The 19568-nt window shown below is 32.6% G+C and overlaps 1 protein-coding gene across 11 annotated transcripts in view; it reads left to right on the top strand.

Annotated features, from left to right (window-relative positions):
• Positions 1–19568, top strand: part of Foxp2 (forkhead box P2) — a 542292-nt gene that overhangs the window by 390239 nt on the left and 132485 nt on the right. For 2 of the 11 annotated variants that reach the window (XM_040291581.2, XM_040291580.2), the window contains exon 2: positions 3160–3217. The exons of the other annotated variants lie outside the window; for them this stretch is intronic. The gene's annotated coding sequence lies outside the window, so the exon portion shown is untranslated. The remainder of the gene's footprint in view (positions 1–3159; positions 3218–19568) is intronic. 11 annotated transcript variants of the gene reach the window in all.

The following is a 19568-nucleotide window of genomic DNA, read 5'->3' as shown; positions in this document are numbered from 1 at the left end:
ATATTATAACCATTGTTTTACATAGTATTCTTAACCAAAATGTATGGGACATTTCTTGGGGAAAAAACATTTTTAAGGTGTACATAAAAAAAAAAAAAACATTTGGAAGGTTGGAAGGTGGATTCTGGAGTTGGATGAAATGCCTTTCAAAGTGTTCAGCAGCTTTGTTGAAAGAGAAGCAATGCTTTTTCCTGAATCATGTGTTACATACATTCTAATAAGGCACGTTTAGGGTTTAGTATTTTTCTCCTATTGCTCTATTTTGACAAAACAATCTTTTTTAAAAAAAATTTTTAATGGCCTAGCTATCTGTTTTCATTTTCAGATGTACTCACAGATGTTAGCAACTAAGTCTTCCATGATATCCTTCTGAAGCTCAGTTTGTATGACAAAGAATTATAGGCTACTGATCCACACAATCCAGAATTACTTATTACCCCAAAACTGGATTACATTATGGTCTCTAAACAAATCTGAGAGAACATATTTTCTTGGGAACAAAGTCATTTGTGGGAGTGAGTGGGCAGAGGAGAATCTTGGGGGTAGAGGATGTTTAACAGAGTCTAAAGCATAATGTCTGCCATAATTATAAATGAAAGTTTTATTGAATCAGTCGAGTCTAAATTCTTCTTAAATTTTTTCCTGTTTAAAAAAAATTCCACATTCTATTAACTAATCAGTAACTCTGTGATACACTTAACTCACTTCATATCACTCCTAAAGCTATAGCACTGAGTATAGTATTTCTATACTTACCTGATCCCATGAGTCTCTCCATGCATGTACCTAACAGAAAATTGTGCATAGTAGAAGTCACACTAGATACCAAATGAAGTGTTGATCCTCACAGTAGTTTCACAGTGGGCATTTTGCTTTCTTGTTGATGTAGAAAATAAAATTTAGATGCTGGCAACATAAGCCAAAAATAGGAAAGAAGTTCCTGTTTTGAATGTATGAAAAACAGTATTTATTGTTCTATTTGTCATATTTCTTGACAAAGAAGAGGAATTCTCAGTTGTTCCTTCCTCTCCAAAGTTAAGTCCAGTAGAAATTTCTTTATTGCTGGTTGCCAGAGTATCTCTGGAAAGAATGGCTGGGCTTTAGGTTTTTGACTTGTTGTTGTTGTGGTTGTTGTAATACTAGAATCAAGATTTGATACTTTGATAATATAAATGTACATAATTTTTCTTAAAACATACACATATAGTGTGGAAATATTAGAGACTCTAAAATAAGAAATTGTCCATGTAACAATCGTTGTATAAATTTTTAAGCAAAAGTCCTCAAATTTTTACTTTACTGTAAAATAATAAAAGTACTGTAAATTATCTGTTAATAATTGCAGTTGTCCATCATACTGTATTTTCCTGGTATCACTTATAGTTTAGTGTTTCCTGATGCATATTAATCTAAATATATTTCCATTGTATATTCTGTAAAATTGTAGCATTTTTGTATTATTTGTGATTTTAATGAGATCTCTTGCTAAAACCTATGGGGATGAGAAATTGACTTTATGAATGAGAATTTAGAAATAATGAAGACTTATTTGCTCACCAAAATATATACTACAATTAATATGAGAATTTACATTTTTTTGTATTTCATAGTATTTGATAAGCTCAGCAACTGTAGGCAGTCTGAGATTGTATTAAAAATCTAATAAAAATCTAACAACATTTCATACTAGCTTACACATCTGTTATGAAATGGGGATATTAGGTTAATACATATCCTTGCATCTGCAAATACTATTTAGCATGAGTTGCACTATTTGCTACTTGTGTTAAAAAAATAATATATATTTTTTAAAAATCCTAGTCATATAATATGAAATTAACATTTTAAAAAAAATTTTATAAGATTCTCTCACAGTGTAGGGGTTTTTCTACTTAACTATATATTTCTACTTAACTGCATATAAAAAATAAGCAGTAAGTCTAATGCATGTATCTTCATTGAGAGAGTGTAATTGAAAACAGAAAATGCCTAAGTGTTCAACCAAATTTTTAGAGATTATCTTTTAAGTTTCCAAAGGGTAATTGAAAGTAGTTCAGAATTTACACTTGCAAGAAAAGAAATTTGGTGTTAATAGATAATGCTGGTTCTTACCTTATCAGAAATAATATCTTTAGAAGACCAATAGAGAAACTTTCTATTTCCTATTTTAAACATAGTTCTGCTAAAGAACTACTTTATAAAGTTTAAGATATGACACTGATTTCATAGCACTGTTTTGATGGCTCAAATCACAAGAACAATATTTGGTTGCTTGTCAACATTCACCTAAATTTCTTTCAAGTGTTAAAAAGTGGTGTCCAGATTTGAAGTGTGACATGAAATAGAGTCTATTTCTAGCAGACCAGTGTATGTATGTATATGTATATGTGTGTGTGTGTGTGTATATATATATATATATATATATATATATATGCTATTTTGTTTTAATATCAATTTTTTCAGCTTCTGATGCTACAGATGGCATATGTATTAGCATGTCTAATGCAAAATGAAAAGAAAAAAATCATACCACCTGACACTCTTGAGTACCAGTGGCAGTAGTGATTTCACTTCCATGAATAGGTATCTGAATACGTGTGTTTGAAACATTTTTACATATTCTATTAGTTTTGTGAAACACCAGTTGAATAGATCCAATCAGGTATATTGATTAATCAGATACTGAAGAAGAATAATATATAAAGATCATGATGCAAATTGGAGTTGATGTTAACCTAAACTTTACCAGATATTTTATCATCAGTCTTAAGGTTTCCGAAAAACTTAGTCAAGTAATAACAGCAGAAGGTAGTCTCTTCTTTTAATCTATCTTTTTTATTTCTATGCAGCATTTCCTAGATTTGATGTGCCCCTAGTGATCCATAATAAGAAAAGTTAGCCAATGATAATATTTGATGTTTTAAATTTCATAAAGTAATTTCCAGGTGAGAAAGACTAAATCAGCACACATACATACATACATACACACACACACACACACACACACACACACACACACATCACACATGCACACTTCTAAAATTTGTAAATTTAATTTTTTTATAAAATACATTATCAATTTTCTAGCCTTTGACAAATCTACTTCATTTAGTTTAGATATGAAAATTGGTCGCATTATTGTTCTTGTTACATTTACAGCCATGAGACAGACTTGTGGTTCTTCAACAGCTGTGCAGAGCAGAGACGTAAATTTAAGGTAAATGCCATTGCTTTGCTATCTTAGATGAATATTAGTATATAGCACTGTAATCACCTCCTTCATTGTAGGTCAATATCTAATATATAATATCTAATATAAATTTTTATTTTCCAATAGGTAACAAAAATTATAAATTTTTTATAATTCTGTCTTAAGTTAAAGAATGGAATAGTCAAAAGCAAAAGCAAATTAAACTTGAGAATCTTATTCAGATTTTGCCATAAAATAGTTATCTAAGTTTGAGGAAATCATTTAACATCTTTAAAACAAAGACATTGGGTTAACTGATGGAGTAGATTTAAAGTGGTTTAAGATTTATTTTGTTTTTGTTTTGAAGGAAGTGATAGGTATCTTAGTTTTGGGGGATTATATATATCCTGCTGAATATTATCTTATAAATTAATGATTATGGGTTTTTAAAATTTGTTTTCAGTTACAACAGACTTGCTTATTAATAGGCCACAGCCAAAATGAATGCTTTGGAATCAAAGAATTACATTCCATATGTATGGAAATGATTGTTCAAATATACTTTTGAACAAATAAGAAAGATTTGTTTAAATGCTTTGAAATAATATTATAAATTGCATTGCGAAGAAATGCAAACTATATAAAAATTATTTTACTCCTGTATATATTTTGATAATCTACATTTAAATATGCTGTGATATAATGCAATTTAACATCATTTCTACCTTCTTCTATTCCTTCTTTCTAAAATGTTAAAATAAACATCAGCAGACAAAACCAGAGATTCTCTAGTAAAGTAATCAGTAATTCTAAGATTTCACATTCTATATTTGAAATCAAGAATAAGGTATAATAATTAAAATTTTAAAATTAATAAAATCTTCTGGGTGAAAATACTAACTTTTGTCAGATACATAAGCAGATATTGCTAAATTCCTTTTAGGAAATGATGAATTTCCTATGTGCTTTGGTAAAGGACAAAATTGAATATTTTTTACATCAATTTGTAGTATATAAGCATTATTAGCCAAACCACACTTTGTTCCACCTACTTAAAGCAACATTATTAAAAGACCTGAGATATAGTTTGGAGTAGACCAATATATTGTGATTTAGAAAAGTTAAAATTTTAAAGATATTCTTTGTTGTTCATATTTTTGCATATAAAAAATAAGCAGTAAGTCTAATGCAGTGTATCTTCATCTTAAAATTGAAAGAGTTTAATTGAAAATAGAAAATGCCTTGTGTGGTCCTGATTTCCCAATTCTATTAGAGAGTATTTCTTATAAGGTAGCATTAAATAGTCAGGTTTCCATTAATGTTAGAGAAGAAAAGCCCTCAATAATGATGTTTCCATCTATGGCCTCTCTGTTCAAGACTGACACCCCATCGAAGAGGGTCTAGGGCATCCAGCCCATCTGCAAAACATGCCTGTGTGGAGGAAAACTTCGTAATCTTTAAATATAGATCTCCTGCTAATGCTGCTTTAAGTATTCATAACAAAATGTGTCTGAGCTTCTAATTCTTATACACTTCTCCTGGCTATTAAAGGTTTTTAATAAGAAAGTGATAGGACCTCAGCACTATTTGTGAGGATCTAGTGAGCAGTGGTACATTTAGACAATATTTCCTTGGAGGGGAGTTGTGAGGAGTCAGGAATAGGGATAATCCTTAAAAAACTCTTTATGTAGACATGATGTTGACTTGAGCATTTGGCATGTTGAGCTTATGGTTATGGCAAGATGTGTAAGTAGAATTGTTCAGCTTTTAGAAAATTAAAAGGAGAGTTTGACAGATAAGTCAGAACTAAAGACAAATATTTGTGGAATAATCCACAAGTGATAGCTGAATCCATGAGAGTAGAGGAGATTTCTGACAAAGATAATTTGCAAAGAGGAGCTTAGTAACATCTGTATTTTTTAGAGCAAGAGGAAAAAGAAGCAGAAAGAAAAGATTAGAAAAATCAAATTATAACTTGATTTATTAAGAGAGGTCAAAGAAAGAATAGTTTTCCAAAGACAAAGCTTGTCAACCACGTCAAGCAATATCCATGAAGATGAGAAACTTCATCCAGAAACACTGTTTAGCTAAATTGCAACATTGATGGTTTTAATTCCCCCTAGTTCTTTATTATTTGCTAGTAACTCTTAGGATCAGCAGTACTAACATGGTCAGTAATGAATGGGAAAAAAATCATACTTTAATATGAATGTTAAATAGCAAATAAAGAATTAATAAATGTACTTTTGCTTCTCAGATTGCTGTATAAGAAAATGTATATCGCATACAAATTACTGAATTCCCATAAATTAATTATAGAAGAAAATGGCTTTGTCAGAGGTCAAATTTTCTTTTCTTAGCTATCCAAGTACTTGCTTCTCTCTGTAATCCATTAGGACTTTAAGTATATATTCCCTTGACTTCTCTACCTTTACTAAAGTGAGAGCAATAAAGAAATAGAACATTAATATTGTTATGGGAGCTCTCTATAGGATTTAAGATTTAGGCTGTGAATTTCATCTTAAGATGTTTAGAGGTATATAAGATAAATTGAATGACAAAGTGAAGAACAGTTTCAGTACATGAGTAAAGACAAAAAGTAAAATTATTTTGAATTTCTCTTCCATTTAAGACTCTTTGTGTTTCCTCTATGGATTCTATTTATATCTTTCTACCAGTGTGAAATCTGTGTTTCGACTTGAATTTCTTCAATTTTCTCTGCTCCCTTCACCTTCTTTACTATATTCTTTCCTCCTTTACTATTCTGTTCCTTTTCTCGTCATTTAATCTTATCCATTTTATTTTATCTCTGTTGTCTTGGTCTTACATAGAGAAAGAAGAAAATGTAAATACCTATAACTGTTTTTTTTTTCCTATAACTGTTTTAATTGTCTTGAACCTAGAATATATTCTAGCATAACATTTTGCTATAAATAAAACTGTGCTACTTTCTTAAAATCCAGTATCAAATAATTCTTTTTGTTTTTGTCTTTCCCCAAGAATAGTTTCCTTTAAATTATTTTCAGATGTAGTTTTAGTATGAAAGCAATGCTATGCTAGACAGTCTCAGCAGCTTAAAGGAACCTAGAACCCAGAAGCATTTCATTTAGTGTTAGTAATCTACTACTTTTGCTATCTATAAAACTTTTTAAAAATCATCATCAGGAAAGTTCCTTTGGTCATATTTTTTAGAAAACCCATTGAAATGAATATTCAAACTATAACTAACTAGGATGGCTATATTAAATTACCAGAGTTCTAAGCAATCTTTGGTTGTGTTGTTTATGATTATATTAGTGATGCTGAAATTGGAAGCACAGCATCTGAAAAGATAAATCATCAAATGTGTAATGATGTATTCTTCATAAAAATTTAAGACACCATATCTTAATATGAAAGTCATATAAGTTCATTATAAGAATCTATCATGATTTTAAGTTAAATTATAGTTGGACACTAAGTTACTTTTCTCAAAGGCACTTAATGAATGCTAATAAATTTCTATAGTACAGTGGATTTTTTTAGATGAAAATTATGTCCTTTGATTATATGAGGAGGAAACCACTCATGAGAACTAATTAGAGTAGACTTTTGACATTCACAAGGTGTGTATCCTGAGATCTTTATAAACCCTCAAAATCAAGAAACTGCCATTTCAAAAACATGGATAGATTTGTGCAGACTTTCTTCCAAATGTTGTCCTCATTCTGAATCAAGCTAATCGTTGCCTTGTGCAAAGTGTAAACAAGTTATCAACTTTACAACTTTTAATAAAGTTTGCCTATGTTTTGTCTTTATTCATTTAGGTACCAGGGATTGACCCAGGTGCTTTTAACCACTGAATCACATCCCAGCTCTTTTTTTAAAAAAAATATTTTTAAGTTGTTTTATTTATTTATATGTGGTGCTGAGAATTGAACCCAGTGCCTCATGCATGCTAGGCAAGCAGGCTACCACTAAGTCACAACCCCAGCCCCATATCTCCAGCTCTTTTTGTTTTGAGACAAGGTTGCACTAAGTTGCTCAGAGCCTTGCTAAGTTGCTGAGGATGGCTTTGAACTTGAGATCCTCCTGCCTCATCCTCCCAATCTTCTGGTATTACAGGCATACATCACCATGCAGGGTACATCTGAATTAATAATAATAATAATAATAATTTATTCATATCACAAGTTTTCCTACATCAGTGAGCATAGTTAGAGAACAGGAAAGCCATATTAGTGATAGAAAATCCAGAAGAATGGAAGAAGTAGGTAATATATGTGAGAGGTCAGCAGTCTACAGACTGGAGCAACCTCTCAGTGTAGCTAAGTGTTTCATGGCTCAATGAATTACAAGGTTTGATGTAAGGTACCACTCTATTAGATCTTACAGTCTAGCATCTATAAGGAAAATCCAAGACAAACAATCAAGTTCCCCTAATATCCTTATTGATATCTTAATAAAGAAATGGGAGCCTCCATATCATGAAATTTTTGACCTTCTTAATTATAAATATATGCATCTGTAAGTTTACCTGGAAGTTCTTTTCAGAGTAAATTTCCTGGCATTTTTTTTTAAGGGCATAGGGTGTCTTGGTATGAAGAGACTTCAAGAAGTTCAGGAAATGACTAGTGGCCACATGCCTTTTTTTAGAAGTCTATCAGTATACAAGTAGAACCAGTAGTACCTAGGGGTTAAGCATTTTGATCACACAAGTACACCAACAATTTCCCTTGCAGAGTGTATAAATTCTTACACTTACAATGCTAACACTTGCATTGCTGTAAAAGCTACCACCTTTATAACTTTCACTTTTAGCGCTACTGCACATTTGCAAGTGACAAACCAAGGAAAACACTGAACATTATGATATGCTCATGGGAGGAAAATCTGTTGTCTCTCAGAAATACTGTGGTAAATTCTTAGAAACTCTTTTTGGAAACAGAAACAATACAAAAGGCAAAAATATTCTCTACCTTCCACCTTCCTCCCGTAGTCCACACATGTAATAGACATTTAAAACACATTAGTGATGAAGATGTAATAAAATTTTAGTGTCTTAAAAGCTTGGTTTTCTTTTAAAGGTATTTGTTCTTAATTCTGGGAGAATTTATTTCTCTCAATTAACTCTGACCACTCCCCTTCAGTTGTAGAGAATATGTAGGGCACTGGATTTCAAATCTAAGAAATAAGTGTAGATCTTTGAAAATCTCTTGAAAATGGAGATCTTTTGTCCACTATGGACTATTGAGTTAAAATTTAGGCAGGTGGGATCTTTGAAAATGGAAATATTTAAAATTCTCTGGATAATTCTAATACCACTGGTCTACAGTATCATATGTATGAACCCAGAACTGCTCTTTTCTGGAACAGGAGAGAACCTCCCTGCAATAAAAAATACTGAACCTGATTGCCTTATTATTATACTGTACCATTTTCCCTCTCTGGTATTTAGTTTTCAAACTCATACAACAAAAATGTTTTCCTATTGAAACCTTAGATGTCTTCCAGATTCAGCAGTCTTGGAATCTCAGCCCAGAGTTTGTTTTCTATATTTCCTTTTGTAAAGCAGTTTTTCGGGGGAAGGGGATACTGGGGATTGAACCCAGGAATACTTAACTAACTTAAATAGCCACATCTGTAGCCCTTTTCAATATTTTTATTCAGGGACAAGATCTCACTAAGTTGTTTAGGGCTTCACTAAATTGCTGAATCTGACTTTGAACTTGGAGATTATCCTTCCTCAGCTTCTAAGGCTCTGGGATTACAGGCTTGTCCACCATGCTTGGCTAAAGCAGATTTTTGAGATGTATCTCTCTGATAATTTTTTCAAGTTACTTTCCAACAATATTGTCAGAATTTTATTTTCACTTTCATGACTTATGTGAAATTACCAGTAATGAACTTGCTCCCTTATTATTTTTTTAAAATAAAATCTGTACCCTTCAGTATATATCTACTTAAAACATTGGCTCCCTTTGATAAGGAATTCAAACAAAAATTTAAAAACTCACTCTCTTCAAAGTCAGCTGTTTGCTGCAGTGGCCTTCACAACCTGATCTCGCCCACCACCTGCTTACATGTCACGTGACCATGGCATCACTGTACTTGTGGTCCTCTAGCATTGGATCACAGTTGTCATGCAACTGATGTTTTTAATTCTTATCCTTTCTCACTCTTACCTTCTTCACCTTTCTATCCAGAAAACTTCTGTGCAGCTTTTAAATTTCTGTGGTCAACTGCTCTGTGAAGTTGCTCTGATACCCTCCCAACCCCACCAACACACATATTCTGTGAAATTAATTGCTTATATATATATAAAACTTTTATGTCTTTAAATATGTTTCTGTTTTGGCATGTGCCATGGTGAATCACAATTGGTACAATCTCCTTGAGGGCAAGGAGTGTATCTTATTCAGCATCACATTTCCAAGTATTTGGCACATTGTGGGGTTTGCATAAATACATGCAGTCCATAGACTCTATCAATCCCTCTTTTCCCCTAGGTTCCATTTGTGTTTCTTGAAGGTGCCTGATGAGGCAACTTAACCCAGATCATTGTCCAGTGTTTTCATCAGCTTTCCCTGATCCCATTTTACAGTCTCCAGCCATCAAGACCTTCTATTCTGATAGCAACAGATTCCTCTGCCCTAAAATATGAAAATCCCCCACTCCTCAACTTCTCAACACAGCACAAAAGACTTTTCATGAACTGCCACTATGCACCATACACACCTGACACGATGTGGCCATGATTTAATTATTACTATTTTCCAGACATGCTCCCATTCATTGATTCACTCCTGAATATCTGTGGGATATTTGTTATGTGATAGGCCCTTTGCAAGGCACCATGAACCTTATGAACTTTGATATCTACTTGCCTTTTTTTCCATTTTTGCCTTCAGTTTAGAAGGCCATTCCCACCCCACTTGCTAAGCTACCCAAGTCCTACATACTTCAAGGTCCCTACTCCCTATAGTCCTCTGACTCATCCTTTACAAGCACATATTTCCAGAACATATATCATACTTGTATTATTCCAAATGTACCAGTTACAAAGCTATCTTTGTAGACTAGACCATTTATTGTAGATATTTGACTACTTCTCTAGCTCATTCACAGATTCTTAATCCTTGGTGCTCAGAGGTTCCATTTCATTCATGTTTATAACCTTACCTCCTAAAACAATGCTTAACACATGGTATATGCTAAATAAACTCTTGCTAAAATTGAATGGAATTCTGCAAACTGAATTGTTCCCTTTATATAAGAATAATCCCAGGTTGTCACTTCAATTCAATGCAATGAAACAAGTGTAAAAATATATTACCAACTAACCTGTTCTTGTAGAGACTTATAAACAGGAATTATTAGTCGACATGATTCAGGTTGTAGTATCTACATTGCAAATATACCCACCCTCATATTTATAATATATTTTATCTTTGTTTCAGTTAGGTAATCTGGTTTTTTAAAAAAATTTTATTTTGTTTACTTATTTTTATATGGTACTAAAGATTGAACCCAGTGCCTCATATTTGTGAAGCAAGTACTATGCCACTGAGCCACAACCCAAGCCCTAGTCAATCTGTTGTTAACCTAACATTACTAATGATTTCTTTCCCTGCCTAGAGAGCATGTTTTTTTTTTTATCTATGATAGTATAAATGATTTTGAATAGTAAAAAATGATTTTTTAATTATTGTATTGAAATAGTTTATTCCCTAATTCTTCTGCTTTCTGGATTATGAATTTTGTGCACACATGAAAATTTTATTCACAATAAGCCGCATAACTATTATTTAGTACTTGTCTTTTGAACAGTACATACTGCTCTGTGCCCAGCCTCACTAAAGTACCAATGATACTTTTAATAGGAAACTAAGTAAGAAGTCGGCTTAATAAAATGATATTGGAACCTATAGGATTACAAGTGACATGTGAGGTTTTCTCACCTATCAAGAAGCTACATATACTTTCCACATGATTTATTGGTATATACTTTTTATGAGTTAATTATATAAACTGCTTTAACCATGTGAATTTTGTATATTTCTACTAACATATATTATCTAAATTTTCTATGGCATTTATCAGAGAATTCCTTTAGGAACATAGATTTATTTTTCTCATGAAACAGGAACTCCACAGCCAAGGCAGTCCAAAGATGATGGGTACAACCACTCAAGGATGTCACAGAGGAGCATGATTCCTTTAGCTTCCTACTCTGCTCCTATGTGGCATGTGTCTTTATGGTCATAAGATGAATGCCCCTCCTCCAGACATCATGTCATGTTCTGTGCAGAAAAAAAAATGGGGAAGTTCAAAGAGGCAAAATACAAATAAGCAGTTACTGTCTGAATCTGCCCCCTTTATTAACAAGCTTTTCTAGAAGCCTCATATGGGCTTGTTTCCAACTCCCTGGCCTGATCTTATTGCATGAATGCCCATCATTTGAACAGGATCTGTGAAGCTGGTAATGTTTGTTCAGGCTCTTTGTCCTACTGAAGAAAGTTGGAGTTCTTTTTGTAGAGAAAGGGAAGATGAATTTTCAGATAGGCAAGTAGCAATATCTACCCCTGACCATATACTAAATATCTTAATACCAATTCAAGGGGCCCTAGAGCTAGGTAAAAAGGGATTTTATGACTTGAGATCCTTTAAAGGCAAGAAATGTTGCCTTTTTCCTAGGAATATTTGAAAATAACCATATCTCCCTATATTAATGTGACTAAAATTCAGTGGGTTTTTAGAGGTTTGTTTGTTTGTTTGTTTTGGTACCCGGGATTGAACTCAGGGGCATGTGACCACTAAACCACATCCCGAGCCCTATTTTGGGGGATTTTATTTAGAGACAGGGTCTCACTAAGTTGTTTTTCCCCTCGTTTTTGCTGAGGCTGGCTTTAAACTTTCAATCCTCCTGCCTCAACCTCCCAGGCCACTGGGATTATAGGCATGTGCCACCACACCAGTTTTATAGGGATTTATTCTAAGTTTTAATATCTTTTAGTTATAATTAAAATGTTACTAAATATTCAGTGTATACTCAGTACTGGTAAAGCACAATACAATAGAACTTAAAGACAATCCCTGTCTCCTGGAAATTACTGTTGAAGGTCGGCAGTACAGGTAATCTACCTGATGGATATGGGTAGGCAGTGGAACAAACATTGGATACTTTAAATAAGTGAAAAATTGGCAATTCTTGCAAGTAGAAAGCAAATATATTTTGAAGGATGGTGGGAAAACAAGTCATAGAAGCTGAGGTTTAAACAAATAAGGATCAGGAATTTTTTTTAAATTTTTGCTATTATGACAATATGATTGATGTATGTACATTCCATGTATGTATTATATATCAAAATGCATTCTACTGTCATGTATGACTAATAAATAAATAAATAAATAAATAAATAAATTTGCTATTATGTATTAGGTTCTGATGTCACTGGAAAACTTAAGGAAGTTCTAGCATTCCTCCCAACTGCAGTGAAGATCTGTATTATAATCAGCTACACTAGAAAGAGATACCTAGGAAAAGGCTTTACTTCCTCCCTCCCAGACCTCACTGCATAAGACAAGTTCCTGCTGAATTCTAGGATCCAGATACTTTGCAACCTGTGATCTGTCATTTGATTCCCACATACACCTCCAAATTAGAATCTGAGAATGAGAAAGTATCAGGAAATTTCCAAAGGACCTAAGTTTAAATTCCAGTTGTTCTAGGTCTTTTTCCTATCACCCTATCTAGTGGTATATTTGAAATAAATGAAGTAGATCCTTAGGAATTATCCTTTCCAGGGAAGTCAGATCAGGAAGGGCAGAAATGTCTTCTGTGAAGGCTACCTTTCTGGTTAAAGGATGCCTCATCCTGGGTGAGGAAAAAATGGGAGGTCCATATGCCATGAGAGACCCTGCCCAATCAAACCAGGATTAATCCTCTGTGTGTCACAGATTTGGGTCTGAGGTACTCTAAATACATAATAATATTGAATAATCTCACCTCCAATAATAGGGATTTCACAATTTCCTGTAATTATCCAGAATGAAACAAAAATGAACTTAGTTTACCTAATTTTTAAACTTGTGGTCCATAGCATTAGTGCAATCAAATTTTGTCCTGGAAATAAAATAGTTTAATGAACTATTCTTTAGAGAATAATATAAATTTAGGGGAAAACTGTGGGCTAAATAACCACATTATTTTTATTCTCTAGTAAAAATGTTAATTTTTAAGAATTTGCCTATTTTTATCAGTCCTCACTATGTGTGTTTTTCTTTTCTGTTTTGATATTCATATGCAGCAAGGCATTTTGCATCTCATTAGGCCAGGAAATTCCAGGTAGGTCTATGGTGGGCTGGTGCAAGGTAATAGAGAGGAATGAGAAATATACCTGAAAGCTTTTTTTTCTTCTGAAAAGGGTGTCTGTCCCTTGTTCTCTTCTGTACTCTCCTCTGCCCTCCCTACTTCTTTGTTTGCTAATAGCAGAAGCCAAGCCCAACCCCAAATCTGCCCACTATTTACTCTGGCCTTCAAGTCCTCATTCTATAGCCTCTTTTCAAAATACTACAACATTAAAATCAATCTATGCAATATAGAAATACACATATACTTTGTTCATAAGATGGGTACTTTCTGATCCATGAATCCTGTGTCTTTGAGGAAATCAAATTGTTGGAAGCAATGTGCACCACATTTTATGTTTTTGATGAAACACTGTAAATGGGTTAGGGCTAAAATGCATCCTGCCATCACTAAAGGGACAAAATAGCATTAATTCACTATGTCATGCCAGTATAAATTACTTTAAAAGAAACATCTGTTCTAGACGAATTGATAGTGAGGAACATTTCTTAAGAACGAAATTAGAAATAATTACTTAAGCAGTTGATGTGATTTCGTTAGTTGGCATTCCTATTGAATAACTTCCAACACTGACAGGCTGAACCAGAGGTAGCTAGTGTATTTTCTCTCCCCGCACTTTCTTGCTTGCCATTCTACTCAAATATATATTTATTTAATAAAATAATAACCCTGAAGTAATATAGAAATAAATTGAAAAGCCTACTCTGTACAGTTTCATGTGAAACAAATTATTATCAAGCTCCAGTTAAAAAAAAAAAACACAAACTAAAAACAAAACAGCAGTATGATTTACAAAACTGGTTTACAGTATTTCCATGTATTTAGAATTCACATCCTCAATCAATCCATCAAAGAAACATGACTGCATGCCCTCAGTGTGTTAGACACTTTGCTAGGCAGACACAGGTACCATGGGGAATTCAAAGATGTTCCTATCCTTAGGGAGTTAACAATCTGGCTAGATAAAAATTCAGGATAATCACCATTCTTCTAAGCCATTTTAAACAAAACTCATAGTTTAAGGTTAAAAAAAAACTACTTGACAGTTATGGCTTTTTAAAGTGTTCTATGGAATAAATTGGGTTTCTCTTTTCTGTGTTGAGTGAATCAGTCATCACTTACAGGCTGAGCAGAATAAGGTTTTCTTCATTTTTGTTCCTCCTGAGGCTTTATTTGTGGTCCTTTAAAATTTGTTTAGGTCTGAGTTCCAGAATTTAAGAGGGATATTGAAGTCTGGAAACAAGTCTGAGGATAACAAATTTGATGATAGAGATGATTAAAGGGAAAAATGGGAGTCTATCACAGAAGGCGTTTACCCATGTCAAAAAGGAGACAAAAAAAGTGTAAAAGGTGTTTTAATGATTTTTTTTACATTAAAAAAAATCACCATATGCTTTTATTTCTCTTCATTACTGAAACTAAGGCAAGAATATCAGGTGCTCTGTTTTAATGAAAAATTCAGAACTTTCATTTTAAAGAACATATTTTGTGAAAAATAACTAGTATTCTAAGTTCTATTTTTAATTTTCGGATTGCCTTATTTTTATTGATTAGCAAAGTAATGTGTTCCTGCAAAAACAATTCAGGCCATACAGAAAAGTATGAAGAGTTGAAATTATCCTGAATTCCACTGTCACAATGATCCTGCTAACACACATCCTGTATTGATACATCCTATATTTATGTTTTTACTCATGTGGCAACATCATGCTAGGCTCAACATTGATACAATTTTGTATTTTATAACTCATTTTAAACATGAGTCCTTTGTATACTGTAGCTTAAAGTTAGACCATAAAAGATCCTAAGCAAGTCTTAAGTGACTTGGTGGGGTTTCCTTAGTGCTATGATAAGGAGGTCACTCCTCAATATACAGGACAATTGTTGGGGTTAAGTCTGACTCCAGTTCTTAATGACTGTTGAACCTTCTGGAGGGCAGTGGCGTTTGTAGCTGCATTTTTTTTTTCCTGTCAACAAAGATTTGACTAAGTGTCTAGCACTAAAAAATATTATCCTAGTTACTTGTAGTGAAAAAAAAAATGCCTTCTTGGTTACTTATATTTACAAAAAAAACTAAACCTTCTTTATATGTTACATGCTAAAAGTTATAACTTAGACAATGAGTTATCTTTTTTTCTTTAGTAGTAAAACAAAAATAAACCAGATTATCTTAAAATTTGGAAATTTTATGACTCATTTACTCAGGTTAAAATACTCTTGAGACTCTAACAATGAAATTTGTTGTTTTTTAGACTATTATATAATGTACATATTCATTACATATGAATATAGTTTTCATCCAATTATGTGCCACATGCACCATGACATGCCAGCTTATCTGTTTAGAGTATTTTTCTGTATTCTTGATTATGAATGTAAGGTTATTAACAAAGAAAAATAAAATAAGGAGTATTTAGAAATATAATTATATGGAGGTCAGAACTATGAAAATTGCTTTTCTCACAATCACTATAACTTAGCTTTATTACCTAAATTATATAGTAATAAAAATTATTTTTATACTCCTGAATCATTCATCTTGATTCTTGGAAAGAAACCACAATGTATTTATTCAAATAGAAAATCATTCTTATATTTCTTACAATAATTTTTGAAATGTTGTTTTCCTAGCACATTTGAAACTACGAGTTGAAATATTTAACAATGAAATAAAAACAATAACAAAAAATCCTCAAAAATATTCTTTTAGGAAAAAGCATGATGTAATTTATTTGCTGTAAGTGACATTATTGTTTCAAATCAACATCTCTGTCATCTATGAGAAAGAATATAGAGATGAGTCAGAATACATTCCTTTGCCTTACTTAACACCCTTACAGATTGTGAGAACCTGGGCAAGTTAACTATCCTCAGTTTTCTTTTATATATTGAGAGTTGCAAAATATGTAGATGAAATTAGAAATGCAAGTTACAGTTGACTTGTTCAGTATTTTATTCTTCTAATATCATGTGACCTGTTATAAAAACAAAATTCTGAATAAAAGACTGACCTAAGAATTAAACCATTTAATATTTGCATTGTCACAGGTCTGTAGAACATAAACAAGCAGTGGTTTTGTTTGTGGCTTCAATTCATTACTGTGCATGTCCTCATTCATTTTTCAGGAAATAAATAACATCTCTACAAAGCTCTAACTTCATTTCCTATTCATAATAGAAGATTAAAGGGAGAAAGTCTTGTTGACAGATTACATGGGTATCTTATATCCCACCATCTAGAATCTAGCTGAATGATTTAAGTAGGTGAACTAGAAGAATATATAAAAATAACCAACTGAACTGCTTTTTTTTTTATGGCTCTGAGAATGTGTTTGAAGACACAAAAACAAGCTGGATTCTTTAAAAGATTAAAGTAAGCTTCCTCTTATTAAGTTTTGAAATACATTGGTTAAAATATAAATGGAATCCAGTTTTGGAAAGGAAAATATCCAAGAGATGTCACAGTTATCCAAGCTACAAACACATTTCCAGATCTGCAGAAATTGGCACTATTCTTCGTTAATGCATTTTTTTGTAGATTCTCTGGTTACATTCCTCATGGTAAATTTCTAGATATATTTATATTATTCTTTAAATTCTGTTTCTTTATAAATAAAATTCATTTTGTTTATAAAGAATATTTGGATAATAATTAGTACTATTAAAATCAATAACAGAATGCTAAAAATATGATAATATTGTTTAGTATTATTCTTATTCATAATTAATATCACCCAAATAAACATTAGATATGGTTTCTACAAACATTTTACCATTCTTGGTTAAAATCTGGAAACATTTAAAAAATAAAATATCTTCAGAACATTAGATGCGTGCATTACTGTTTGGAACATACCCATTCAGATTAGTGTGATGTGATTTGTCCTGCAGCTGCTTCAAATTAAGAACAGGTGTAGAAGACAGATTATGCAAATACTCATATTAATGTAATTGTCAAATTGGTGTGTTTACCATTGTGCTTTTAAAGAGTAGACTGTATTCCTATTTTAAATGTAAATTAGCTTCATTCTTGAGAGCAGCTATTGGGTAATATAACTTGGTCCTGGCTTAGAAATGAATAATTTCTAATAGAGTGTAACACAGTTCTAAAATTCAACAATTTCTTTCTCAGTAAACTGTTTCACATATAAAAAGTGGCAATACTGTTTTATTTTTAGCACCTATGTAGCCATTGTGGCATTGTGGATTTGTATATATTTTAGTTGATTCTGACATACTTTTTGTTTCATTTTTTGTGGTATCTAATGATGATAACTATGATAGCTCTTGATCTCCTTCCTTCTTTTCTAATTCTGAATTCTTAGTTTCCCATCTTTGTTGATGTAATCTTTTAATAAATAAATTATTGGAGAAATTAAATTATACTTATTTTAATAATTTTGTCTCATAAAATCTAGTTGTTTAATATTTAAAATGCTTGCTTGCTGATTTTTATATTTTAAGCTGTGATTCATTACTGTTAGTTCATCCATATATTCTGAAGCATTTATGATTTTGTTCTTCTTTGCTAGCATATATTCAGCTTTCTCATTTCACAGAATAAGAAACTGAGGCTTACAGAGGTTAAATTGTATAATCTCAGTTCATGTAGCTGGCAGTTGGAGCTCAGCTGGGAATTCAAATCATTCTAATTCCAAATCCTAGACCTTTTATCCATTTATCATTGATAGTATACAATCTCCTAACTGCTAGTCAAAAAATATCTCAAAATTTTCATTTTTAGATTATGAGATCTAAGTTAGGAGGATGACAAGGTAATAAAGGTCAATACTACCTTTCCTTAGTATCTTCACTGTATGGAATCCAGGTGTAATGCTCTATGGTTAAGATAGAGCCATGATTCTTGAGGGAATGGATAGGAGACATATAGACACCCCCATTAGGTGGTTTGGGGTGATCTCCATCATCAATACCATTACAAGATTCCAATGTAATGACACTAACTCCCTTTATTCCCTTGTTTTTTTATACTCTACTATCCCCACCTGTTGGGCAACAACGATGAGAAGCAATGGAACTTAGTAATGAAGTTAGATGTTTACCTTGCAATGTGTTCAATAATCATTTGATGCGAAAGATAAAGCAAGGGGCTGTGATGAACCTGCCCTGGAGTTTTCTTGGCATCATGAGAGCTTTCATGTCACAGGCTAAGATTTTTTTCTTTTGGAAAGAGCTATTTTTTAAATCATTGGTTCTCTACTGCCATAATTTCTCTCTGCCTCTCAAAAAAAGTGAAGAGGTTGACATAGACCAAATCATAATTAGAGATGCCAACAACAAGTTAAGCTTCTGTATGTACAACTTTCAGTCTCTATTTCTCATTAAAGAGTCTGTCATTTACCATTATTGGCAAGAAAAGGAGCTGCCACTGAGACCAACAGCAGATGAAAAGTAGCTGATCCAAAGGCTGCCGCTGCTTCCCCTGCAGGGATCAGAAGAGGGACTGCCACATCTCCAGTCCCCCTCCTGCATTCCTAGGGGTGACCGTGATCTGAATTGCTCCCCACTAGGGAGTAAAGTATACAGTATAAGAGATGCTGGTACTTTGTGAATTCAAAAAAATTAATAGCATGATACCTTTTTTGTCTTGATATATAATAGATATAGCAGTAGATCTTCAAGTTTCATTCATTGAATCAAGTCCTTATCTGATAATACATTCCCATAGAAAAGATCACCAAAAGGCAATGATTGTAAAGGCCTGCCCCAGTCCTCAGTCTCCAAGAACAGCCAGAGTGAGTGCCTCTGTGAAATCTCCATGCCTGTGTAAGCAAAGCAAGGAGTGCTTCATTCTCTTCCTTCCACTCACTGGTATTTCTGATTTGGTTGGCAACAAATGCACTTCAGAAATACTTTGGATTTTGTTCTAGTTTGGTGCCTAATATATCTCTATGAGATTACCAGCTTGGCTTAGAATTCCACTAAGAAGTATCTTCATATGTTCTTTTTTTGATTTTTAAAGGAAAAACCTCCAGAATAAGTTGAATTATACACAAAACATCCAAT

Source organism: Ictidomys tridecemlineatus, chromosome 2 (assembly GCF_052094955.1).
Source record: "Ictidomys tridecemlineatus isolate mIctTri1 chromosome 2, mIctTri1.hap1, whole genome shotgun sequence".
Lineage (NCBI taxonomy): Eukaryota > Metazoa > Chordata > Mammalia > Rodentia > Sciuridae > Ictidomys > Ictidomys tridecemlineatus.
Note: the sequence above shows the minus strand (reverse complement) of the source record. Positions and strands in the feature narration are given on the sequence as shown.